Source organism: Homarus americanus, unplaced genomic scaffold (assembly GCF_018991925.1).
Source record: "Homarus americanus isolate GMGI-L3 unplaced genomic scaffold, GMGI_Hamer_2.0 scaffold2759, whole genome shotgun sequence".
Classification (NCBI taxonomy): domain Eukaryota; kingdom Metazoa; phylum Arthropoda; class Malacostraca; order Decapoda; family Nephropidae; genus Homarus; species Homarus americanus.
In genome coordinates, this window is record NW_024748710.1 from 39947 (window position 1) to 52723 (window position 12777).

Here is a 12777-nt window from a genome sequence, read left to right on the forward strand (position 1 = left end):
AGAGGGAGGGGAGAGAGTGAAATAAGGAAGGAAGGCTGTAGAGTGAGATGAGCGGAGGGTAATAAGGATAGGGAGGGTAGTTGGAGGGCTACAAGGTAGGGAGGGTACTAGGGAGAAGTTGGTGGAGGGTAACCGCTGGTGGAGGGCAGCCCCTGGGAGGGAGGGATGGGTGGAGGGCAGCATGGAGGATGGGAGTGAGGAGTGGAGGGCAGCATGGAGGACGAGCGGGAGGAGTGGAGGGCAGTAGTTGGGAGGGGTGGAGGTAGGGAGGGAGGTAGGGAGGCCCGTGGTAGTGGCAGCAGGGCTGGTGGGTCGGACTCGTCAGTGCGGGCCACGGACCTGCTAGAGTAAGCACCACGGCCCCTCGCTATCTCACAGACCCCGCCTCACCCTCCTCCTCCTCCTGCGCCCTCCGCAGGACACCCAACCTCGGGTACTGGCACCCCAGGATCCAGTCAACATCCCCGGGAGGAGATTGTGCAGGACATCAGGCCGGAACAACAGGAGGTCCTACAAGGTAAGTTAGGTTATACTTCCCTCTGACTGACGGTTCCCATGGCAGTGGCTTTAGTACCCCGAGTTGTCTATAACCCCGTCGTCGACATGGTTATTTACGTGGTAATGTACGTGCCGTCGTCTCCCTTAACCCTAAATTTGGGCGGATTAATAACACTTGGTCTGTATTGCCCCCTCGCGGAGGTCAGTTTTGAGCTTGCAGGTGTGGTTCGTGCGTCTGGCAGCGGGGTAGTACCCAGGTGTTGATCAAGGGGCGAGGGATAATATCGTGCCGCAGCCCAGCCACCACCAGGGTCACTTAACCTACCTCTTCAAGGCTCCTCCTCCTCCTCCTCGCGCCGTGTATCTCTCACCTACACACACCAGACGGGGAGCAGAGGGTGATAATGAGGCGGCAGGGGAGGGGAGGGAGAGTAAGATGGGTGAGAAGTATTGTGGTGAGAGATGGAGGAGACCTCAACTCTCCCCGCTGGGTGGTGTATGTGTGAGGGTAGCGGCACCCGACACACTCTCACTCCCCTGGTCCACCCACTACACTACACTACACGGCCCGATGCCACTACCACGCTCAGTGCTTGCATCACCAAACACAAGTGGCCCGCCTAGTGCCCCGCTGCACGCCACCCTGTGTTACTTCCTTCATCCTCAAACAACTGTGTTGCTTCCTTCATCCTCATACTGTGTTGCTTCCTTCGCCATCACACAGAATTACTTCCTTCACCAACACAGTATTACTTCCTTCATCACATTGTGTTACTTCCTTCACCACCACACATAATTACTTCCTTCACCATCACTTAGTATTACTTCCTTCATCACATTGTGTTACTTCCTTCACCAACACACAGTATTACTTCCTTCATCACATTGTGTTGCTTCCTTCACCACCACACATAATTACTTCCTTCACCATCACTTAGTATTACTTCCTTCATCACATTGTGTTACTTCCTTCACCACCACACATAATTACTTCCTTCACCATCACTTAGTATTACTTCCTTCATCACATTGTGTTACTTCCTTCAGCATCACAATGTGTTACTTCCTTCACTGCCCTGTCAGTTACTTCCTTAACAAAACTTGTTTTCTTCATTACAATACTCTTTCCATCACTAAACGTTACGTTGCTTTCTTCATCAGATTGAGTTATGCCTCCTTCACCACTGTTACTGCCTTCAAAGCGCTTAAGCCTTAATTACTTCTCCAAAATTTTACTTCCTACACTGTGTGCAGCTTCACCCACATCACTGTCTTACAACCTTCACCACACTGTTACAATCTTATCCACACTGTGTTACAATCTTCACCACACTGTTACAATCTTCAACACACTGTGTTACAATCTTTACCACACTGTTACAATCTTCAACACACTGTGTTACAATCTTTACCAATGTGTGTTACAATCTTCACCACACGGTTACAACCTTCACCACACTGTTACAACCTTCACCACAATGTGTTACAGCTTTCACCACACTGTTACAACCTTCATCACACTGTTACAACCTTCATCACACTGTTACAACCTTCATCACACTGTTACAACCTTCACCACACCGTTACAATCTTCAACAAACTGTGTTACAACCTTCACCACACTGTGTTACAACCTTCACCACACTGTTACAACCTTCACCACACTGTTACAACCTTCACCACACTGTTACAACCTTCACCACACTGTGTTACAACCTTCACCACACTGTTACAACCTTCACCACAATGTGTTACAGCTTTCACCACACTGTTACAACCTTCATCACACTGTTACAACCTTCATCACACTGTTACAACCTTCACCACACTGTGTTACAACCTTCACCACACTGCGTTACAACCTTCACCACACTGTTACAACCTTCATCACACTGTTACAACCTTCACCACACTGTGTTACAACCTTTACCACACTGTTACAATCTTCATCACACAGTGTTGTTTGTTACATCCTTCTCATTATTACTCTAGACGATGTTTCCTGTAATGTGTTTTGTTTCCTTCACCACAGTATGTGTTACAGCCTTCATGTTATGTTGCCTCCTTCACCTCGTTGTGGCATTCTTCCCCACACTATGCGAGTTACTTCCTCCACCACACTGTGTTATTTATTTCACCACGCTCCAATGTGAGTTGCTTTCTATATTTTACATTGTAGTTTTTCCTCCTACACAATGTATCATGTCATCCATCACACTGTGTTATTTCGTCCCCACACTGTGTGTTATTTCACCCCCACACTGTGTTGCTTCAGTCAGTATATTCTGATACTTCATTCACCACACTGCGTATTAGTTCACTGAACACACTGTGTGTTTCATCATCCACTACGCTGTGTCACTTCATTCAACACACTGTTACCTCATCCACCAAACTGTATGTTAGTTTACCACCACAACACTGTGTGGGGACTGGTTCACCACACCCTGACTCAAGACTTGTTGGGTTCTATAATGTTGTGTGTGTGTCTTACTTATTCGAGTTGTTGGTCATTACCCTGAAGCGACCAGCGATCTCATAAATCCTCTCCTCTCATGAGTTTATGTGACCACCTTTATTATATAAGCACGATAATCACACTCATAATTTCAGCGATGAGTCTAAATAAACCTCATAAAAATAATTGCACCTGAGTAAATTACACGATCAGTTTGGCCAAAGGTTCAATGAGTGTTCGCTTACAGAACAGGTAGCGCCCTGGGCCATTATCGTATGCTGACTACCCGAATGTAAACAAAACCAGTTCTCATCGTACATTTATACCCTTTGAGTATTGTGCCTGGGAATCTTATTTTCTTTTCTTTGTCAGTAAAGTGTTTGTCGGTTTTTGTCAGTAAAGTGTTTGTCGGTTTTTGTCAGTAAAATGTTTGTCGGTTTTGTCTATAAATTTTTGTCGCTTTGTCTGTTAGGTGTTTGTCGGTTTTTGTCTGTTTCAGGGCTGTTAATTTTCTTCTTAATCCATGTACATTATTGATTATATCTTTTACGTTTCCACGAAACTCTCCTCCCTTTGAGACAAACGAAACAGGGACGTCGATTGTCAGTGGGGTGACGTGTTCCCCCTCATGAGAGTGGGGGACGCGTTCCTCCTCATGAGAGTGGGGAACGTGTGCCCCCTCATGAGAGTGGGGACGTGTTCCCCCTCATGAGAGTGGAGAGGGAACACAGTTCTAACTAGTACCCCGCCACGCTATCTTGGCTGTGTTATTCACCCAGTTGCCAGCTGTTGTGTAGCACTCAATGGTGGCTGGGTATTGAAATAATACCTGGAAAATAAAGTTATAATATTTGCGTCTCTCGTCGGTCCATTACAACATACGAAGACAAAAAAGAAATATTGTCTACATCTGCCGTAAACACCCAAAAATAAAATAATCACGTGTGTATATTATTAAGTCTTTCTTGATGCTTACACCTTAGTTGTGTTTCATATTTAATGTTATATGTCTTGGTGCGTCATGATAACAAAAGCTAGTGTTATAGTCTAGCGTAATCACAAACAAAATAACATAAACTTGGTAAGAATCACAGATGCAGAAAGGAAATATATAAATATCAGTATTCGACCCTGACACTTCAAACAATATCCCTGATTAACCTTGCCCATGGTTCAGTGACGCTAATGATGGTTGTGAAAATATACGAGTATTATTTACTGCTTCTTTCATATTGAAAAACTTGTGAAGTTTACATGTAAGTTTTTGTAAGTTCACGAGTTTTCACACGAAGTAGCGGTCAAGTAGAGACAAAAGGTATGTTGTCTGTCTTCAGTAGGAGTGGGGGTCGTCCTCCATGATCCACGCCCAAGATGCGAAGGAATTTTCACTCCATTTCTTATCAGGTGGTGGAAGACGGGCAGGGCGTTGTCGTGTCTGGGCTAACCTTCAGCTGGGTTGCACCAAGTTGTCACGGTTCACAGCCTAAGGTCACTAGTTTTTGCGCAGCGTATAACTGCGGCCGCTCACGCCCCACTGCGCCGGTTGCTACTATCCCGAAATGAGGTACTGCGCCGTCGTAATGTTGGTGGGCGAGGGAGTGACCAACTGACCACGACACAAATACTGTAAATTCTATGATTGTAAAGTCATCTCGTTCGCTGATTGGTCGTTGGACACTAACACCGTGTCCTGATTGGTCGTTATTCACCCTTTCGCCCTCAAACAAGGCCTGACACACCATATAAATACAAAATCTAGTCTACTACAGCTTATAGCCAAATTATCATAGTAATCAGCAATGACCAATCAGCTCCTGTCAGGATATCACGGTGATATCACGGCAATGACCAATAAAGACCATCTTACGGTCCACCTAAATATAAGCCCCATCTTACATCATCTTCAGAGTAACTACCCTAAACCTAACCTAACCCAACCTCTTCAGATAGCGCCAGAGTGCTTAATCATCGTATTAAATAAAAGTGAGGGGAGGGCTATAATCTTCAGGTAATCCGCCATAACTAATTTTTTGCCCAACATATAACCTTTGATTGGTAGGGATGTTAGTGACGTCATGGTAGCGTAAACACCAAGCAGCGTTAGCATTCCCGTAACAGCGTGGATTTCACTAACTAGCTACACCTACCTGGCAGAGATTTAAAAAGGAAAAGTACAAGACGCCTGAGGATGGAGGGTACATGGGGGGGGGGTGGAGGAGATATAAATATCGAAGAGAGATGACACTAATGTCTACCCTGCGGGAGAGAGATAATGAGAACCTCTAGTTATTACTCAGCAGGAGATAATAAAGAGATTAGTGATGGCGAGATGATTATATGGGCGGCGCTGATCAAGATGTACTTTTGACTACTTTAACCCAAGTGTGTGTGTGTGTGTGTGTGTGTGAGAGGGAGAGAGGTTACAGAGTCTACGGCAATACTCAGACCATATATTACGTTAAACTTTCCTCATACTAATTATAGGAGTTAAGGCCACATAACTAACTGACTGACAAACTGTTTCACAAGATGGATTCTCAAGGGTTCTTAGGTAAAAAGTTTCTCCCATAAATAAAGTTGAAGGGACTAATCTATTTACCATAATTAAACCAAGAGATAAGAATTAATTCCCATATCTTTGTTGTTTAATTTTTCCCCGTAATTGTTAGAGTGAGAAAGGCTTTAATTGGCTCATTAACGGCCCAAAGGTGACACCCAGGTAATAAGGCGTCAGAGCTGATGTAAGGCTGTGTTCTTAACTGCGTCCTATCGTGGTCATTGACAAAGGAGCCTTTAAGAATCTTCTGGGGTCAAGTAGTATTAGTATTCTACCCCATCTGGTGATTACTGCGCGTTTACCCCGTAGTTGAGACTCCTACCGTAATTTATCACCCTCTTCCTCTTCCCTGTTTTATCTCCTTATCAACACTTGGTTAGAGATTCTCAGAGATTCGTAAGTTGAATTTATTTGTTCTCCTTTAAGTGGTGATGTGAGAACGTGTGTGTGTGTAATGAAGACAGTATCTCTCTTAGTTAGAGTCACCTCCTCCTCCACTGCCAGATGGCCAGTAGGTGGGTATGTTAGTAATCCCAAGCACCAGTACCAGGTAGGCAGAGAACACACACACACACACACACACACACACACACACACACACACAGACATATAGGTGACTTACACTTTGTATCTCAGTAAATACCAGTATACACACAGGTGCAGGTTTGTAGGGGTGACCGGGAGAGTGCGGTGTTCCCGGTAAATACCAGTAGCCAACAACGTTTAGTAATTGGGGTTGTGGAGGGGGTCAGAGGATACAAATGAAATGGGCCCCAGTCCTAATAGGCCCCCCCAACCTGGACATTAGAGCTGTGGGGCCCATCAGAACTGAGATGCAGCAGACACCAACACAGCACCAACATAGCACCAACATAGCACCAACACACACACACACAGGTGGAGGTGGAGGAACCCTTCATTAAGTCCTACCGCAGGACCCAGCAGGTGTGGTGTGTGTGTTGGGGGGGGTGAGGAGGCTACTACTGTTTACTCCTTCCTCCACTCACCTCCTCTTCCTCTCACTCTTCTCTTTCTTTTCCTTTTTCACGACAAATCTTCAATTTTATATTATTATTATTATTATTATTATTATTATTATTATTATTATTATTATTATTATTATTGTTGTTATTATTATTATTTTTATTACTACTATCGTTATTAACTGTTACTATACTATTACTACTTAAATATCATCATTACAGTATCATTTGTATTAAAGATAGTGTTTCCATCATCATCATCATCATCATCATCATCATCATCATCATCATCATCATCGCTGCAGAGTTGGTGGTTTAGTATTGCGTTGAAAAATAATATAGTTACCGATAACATCACCACCGTAACGAAAACGACGCACCGTGCAAAGAAAACACACCACATCGTTCACAATTTCCTCTCTATTGTGAATGTTTATGGCTATTCTTTACTCTACTGATAGGCACGTATGTTAATGTAATCGTTTTTTAATAGAGTCGAACCTAAGTTTACAATGTGGCGTCAAGGTAATATTTTCAAGCACGTAGTAAGTTGCTGACCATGTTCTTGAGGGTGTTGTTGTTATTATTATTACTCTAAGTCTGTTTTTAATTATTATATTCCTCACGTGTTAACTTCCAAGGTAATGAATTAACTGCCAGGTGTGGTAGCCCATAGCATAGGAAGTGAAATCAAATCTATGTTAAAGTGTAAAGTGTTAAATCAGTTTTTAATCTATAAAAGGGCGTGAGAGTGAAGAGGAGGGGTGTGTGGTGGGGTGAGAGGGAGGGGTGTGGTGGGGTGAGAGGGAGGGGTGTGGTGGGGTGAGAGGGAGGGGTGTGGGGTGGGGAGGGAGGGGGGGTGTGGGGGGGTGAGGGGAGGGGGTGTGTGGTGGGGTGGGAGAGGGGAGGGGTGTGGGTGGGTCGAGAGGGAGGGGGGTGGGGGTTGGAGAGGGAGGGGTGTGGGGTGGGAGGGGAGGGGTGTGGGGGTGAGAGGGAGGGGTGTGGTGGGGTGAGGGAGGGGGGTGGGGTGAGAGGGAGGGGTGGTGGGGTGAGAGGGAGGGGGTGTGTGGGGGCAGGGAGGGGTGTGGTGGGGTGAGAGGGAGGGGTGTGGTGGGTTGAGTGGGAGGGGTGTGGTGGGGTGAGACGGGAGAGAAAGAGAGAGTTAAGTAGCCTGTGTAACTTGTGAAATAATCGGGTTAACTCTCAGCTGTGTTAATCTGACAAGGTAATTAGATTAACCCGTAAAATTATTAGTCAAGTCAGTTAACTCAGTCATTTTAACTTGGAGATTAAGTTAACTCCCAACTATGTTAATATTCAAAGTGATAACTCAGAACGACATTAACTTATATTATAACTTAACTTGTAAATTAACGGATTAAATCATACTTATATTACTTCCCTATATTATGATTTAACTCCGCTGCGTTAACCTGCAAAATATTAACATATCTCCCGTACGCTTATAAAATTATAAGTTAATTCCCAGCCATGTAATGTATTAACCCTGAGAATAGTCGAGTTAACTTACATCAATGTTAACTTATAGCTATGTTAACTTATAGCTATGTTAACTTATAGCTATGTTAACTTATGACTTTGTTAACTTATAGCTATGTTAATACACAGCAATATTAACGTGCAAGTGAACCTAACTCTAAAATGTGATGCTTCACCTATTGCTTCAAGGTACAACAATTTATTCCCACGGAGCCACCGAGGACGGGTCTAACCTGTTGTTGTTGTCGTTATCGTCCACGAAATAAAGAGTTATCGTTATATCAACTCTTGGTAATAAAACCAAATTGTACTGTGTAAACCAATTCTATATTATCTTTATCCAGTACAATGTAGGTTTTTTTTTTAGTCTTCTATTTTATGTCGTGTAGTTTATCTCCTCTGGAACGATTTACATTTTGAAGATATTTTTAGTTTGATATTTCGATCTTTGGAGAGTGAAAAAAAAGTGGATCTGCCAGAGTACGATAAGAGACAGGAGTCGGTACTGAGGCTCCAAGAGAAGCTTGTTGGGGGGTGGGAGGGGGTGGGTGGGTGTGAGGGAGGGGGTGTGGGGTGGGGAAGGGAGGGGTGTGGTAGGGGTGAGACGGAGGGGTGTGGTGGGTGTGAGGAAGATGAGGGAGAGGTGTGGTGGGGTGAGGAAGATAAGAGAGTGGGGTGTGGTGGGGTGAGGAAGATGAGGGAGGGTTGTGGTGGGGGTGAGAAGGATGAAGGAGGGGTGGTGGGCGTGAGGAAGAAGAGGGAGGGGTGTGGTGACGTGAGAGGGATGGAAAGGGTTGTATGAGAGAGAGAGAGAGAGAGAGAGAGAGAGAGTCTTATCGACCCCCCCCCTGATGCTCATCTACATCACAAAGCTTCAACGTAAAAACATATCACAATAACATATGAAGTTAACTGAACAGACAAAGAGATGAAAGCAAACTCTTCCTTCATAAACTTAATTGAAAATAAGTTGAGAATTTTTGAATACATGAAAATATAATAAGTCAGCCGAGAGAAAGAAAAATATACCCAAGAAGAAATAGATTTGACGTTCTAATTTCCAAACTTTTCGTTGTAAAAAAAAAATCTTGTGAAAATAATTAAGGATGAAATGAAATAAATATAAAAATAAATAAATCAAACGAGTAAATTGCATATATTTGAGACACATTTCGTCATGATAGAAATTGTCGGATAAATAACCTGGAGAGATTGATACACTAGCTCGCTCGCTCACTCACTTACTCAGTATCACTCACTATTCACTCACTCACTACTCTCATACTCTTACTCCTCCCACTCTCACTCTCCTACACTCCACTCCACTCACTACTCACTCACTCACTACTCACTCTCACTTACTCACTCACTCACTTACTCACTTACTACTCACTTACTCACTCACTACTCACTCACTACTCACTTACTCACTCACTCACTACTCACTTACTCACTCACTCACTACTCACTTACTCACTCACTCACTACTCACTTACTCACTCACTACTCACTTACTCACTCACTACTCACTCACTCACTACTCACTTACTCACTCACTACTCACTACTCACTCACATTCGATTATATAAAACGTGTTGGGTAGAGAGTCCCAAGTGCCCGTGAATGAGAAAACTTCACCAGGGAACTATAAGAGTGGTGTCTAAGGGAGGAAAATTATATGGTTACGAAAATAAAGTAAAGTGTGTGTGTGTGTGTGTGTGTGTGTGTGTGTGTGTGTGTGTGAGCATGAGTGTGTGTCTCAGTATACGTGTGTGGATGCAGGTGGGTGTAAGCATGTTTGTGTATTTACAGCAGGATACAGTCTCAGCGTTGTCACCTCGTACAGGCAGGAGGAGCTAGTGGTTCATTGTGTATCCGGCGTCAATGCGTCACTTTACGTTATTTTTAGAACCAGGATTCCCAATGGTTCGGAAGTTGGAGGTGGCCGTCGTAAGTGAGTTAGAACGCAGTTAGTTACGATTCAGTCTGGAGTGTAGTGTAGAAGCTAAGTCCCGGACCACAGTGTGAAGGCGTCATTAAGGTACAGTGTTAATAAGGGTCCAGTTACGGTACAGACATACAGGGCCAGTTACGGTACAGTTTTAGAGGGTCAGTTACGGTACAGTCATAGGAGGCCAGTTACGGTACAGTTTTAGAGGGTCAGTTACAGTACAGTCTTAGGAGGCCATTTACGGTACAGTCTCGTCAATAAGAAGCAATTTCACTTGGGCGGTTTATAGAAATGTCTGTATGTGCGTCACTATGCATACCTTACACGTGCACACAGACGTATATGATATGTATGCGTTATTTATGCGTATGTGTATTTCAGTGACGCATTAAGCAGAAAATATAAACATTAGTTGTTATTATTCACATGAAATGATAGAGACAGAATATATGTTTATATATGCAAATTTTTTGTCTACGAAGAAATTACTAATGCGGAAAATTTTCACTACAAGAATAAATTTATTTTACGGCAATTTGAATAAATCTTCGACTTTAAAAAAAATAAATAAATAAATAAAACGTAGATAATCACAAAGTCAAATATTGCATCATTATTTACGACTATTCATAAACTTAAAAAAATATAATTAATTCATATATAGAAAAGAAACAGAAAAACATTCATTCAGACAAGTTACCCCCCAAAAATGTGTCCATGAATTCTGTGACCCATTTAAATTTTTTATGAACGTATCTCAAAAGCATTTATAGATAAGAACAATGGAATAAACTGCTTTTATTACACTTGACGAACAACCCTTTTATGTGTGTGTGTATGTTGTTACGCCGTCTCTTAATTTACTTAAATATGCAGGTTCTAGGCGTAACCAAACAAAAAAAATGAAGTAAATTAAAAGAGAATAAAAATAAATAAAGTAAACCTTTAAGAATTTAATTAATTAAATATTAATACAATAAAGAGCCTCGTAGGCTGTCACAACCAATTGATTCACCATCGAAACTTTTAAGACACAAATGATACTAAACATCGAAACCTCAAGAGAATAAAAATAAAGCATTGGATTACGTTAACACTGCATAAACATATAAAAACTAACACTGAAATTAACTAACGTGAAACAACACTGAATTACTTAAATGCAAACTAAGCAAATACTGATGGACATAAATAGAGACATAAATAGGTACTCACATACATATACCACATTGGTGGCGACAGGAACAACACAAATAAATTAAGTACAAGTAACAGGTGACGAGTGTCACTCAAAGGATGTGGACTGTATGACAAGAGGACTGAACTAACTCCGTCAGTTGGTGGGTCCTATATATAAGGTCGGTTCCCGCCACGCGACCCGCCGGTGGGTCGTTTAACGATGCAGATGGTCGTTAGAGAACAAAGAATACTTGTTACAATACTAAATAAAGAAATTAGATGGGCTTGAACAAATAATAACAGTTAAAACCTTAACAGCACAGGGTAAGGTGACTAGAATATATAATAGTAAATTTAACACATCATTACAGGAATAATATCAAACAACATGGGAGCATGTTATATATACAAAAAAATAGAAAAATACGACACGGTCGTAACAATGTGCAGTAGAAAAAAATGTATTACGCTATAGTTCAGTTACAAATGTTAAAAATAATATATTTTTGACGCATATATTTTGTTTTGCTAACCATATAGAGATAACAGTGACGTCACGCGGTACATACAGAGATAACAGTGACGTCACAAGGTACATACAGAGATAACAGTGACGTCACAAGGTACATACAGAGATAACAGTGACGTCACAAGGTAGCGTTCATATAACACATCTACAATCCCATAATAACAATAACAAAAAATAACAATAATACAATCTGTTGGTTATTGTCTATTACCAAACTCTTCTATTATAAAAAAAGTGAGACAGCATAAGGTAGTCTGTTATGGTTCCTTCACAGTCGAACATTGAACAGTTATAAATAGTTTGTCTTTCTATAACGGTGAAGTGAGATCAGATTCTGTATACAGATGTGAACTGTTTGGTCTACACTCATCCGTCTTGGTGGAGCTGTGAGAGATGGTCAGTGTGTGTGTGTGTGTGTGTGTGTGTGTGTGTGTGTGTGTGTGTGTGTGTGTGTGTGTGTGTGTGTTTCAAGGTCGTCGTTATAAACTACTGTTATGTCACTGTCCCTGCACATTATCCGGTCCTCAAATTTCGCACTAACCTAACCTAACCAAACCTAACCTAACGTACCATAATATAACCTAACTTAACTTAACCTAACCTAACCTAACCAAACCTAACGTACCATAATCTAACCTAACCTAACTTAACCTAACCTAACCTAACGTACCATAATCTAACCTAACCTAACTTAACTTAACCTAACCTAACCAAACCTAACCTAACCTAACGTACCATAATCTAACCTAACCTAATCTAACCTAACCTAACCAACTGCCTTGAATATATACATTTGTATGCTCATCTTGTTACAAGTAATTGATCTCCAGGTGGGGGAACCAAATGATCGTTACATCTGTTGATCGTTACACTGTTGATCTTTGCATCTGTTGATCGTTACATCTGTTGATCGTTACATCTGTTGATCGTTACACTGTTGATCTTTGCATCTGTTGATCGTTACATCTGTTGACCTTTACATCTGTTGATCGTTACACTGTTGATCTTTACATCTGTTGATCGTTACATCTGTTGATCGGTACATCTGTTGATCGTTACACTGTTGATCGTTACATCTGTTGATCGTTACACCTGTTGATCGTTACACCTGTTGATCGTTAC

General features: G+C 42.1%; 1 protein-coding gene across 1 annotated transcript in view; it reads left to right on the plus strand.

Annotated features, from left to right (window-relative positions):
• Positions 1 to 317: 317 nt before the first annotated feature.
• LOC121880386 (BMP-binding endothelial regulator protein-like) overlaps positions 318 to 12777 on the plus strand; it is a 133534-nt gene continuing 121074 nt past the window's right edge. The window contains exon 1 of the mRNA XM_042387545.1: positions 318 to 517. The gene's annotated coding sequence lies outside the window, so the exon portion shown is untranslated. The remainder of the gene's footprint in view (positions 518 to 12777) is intronic.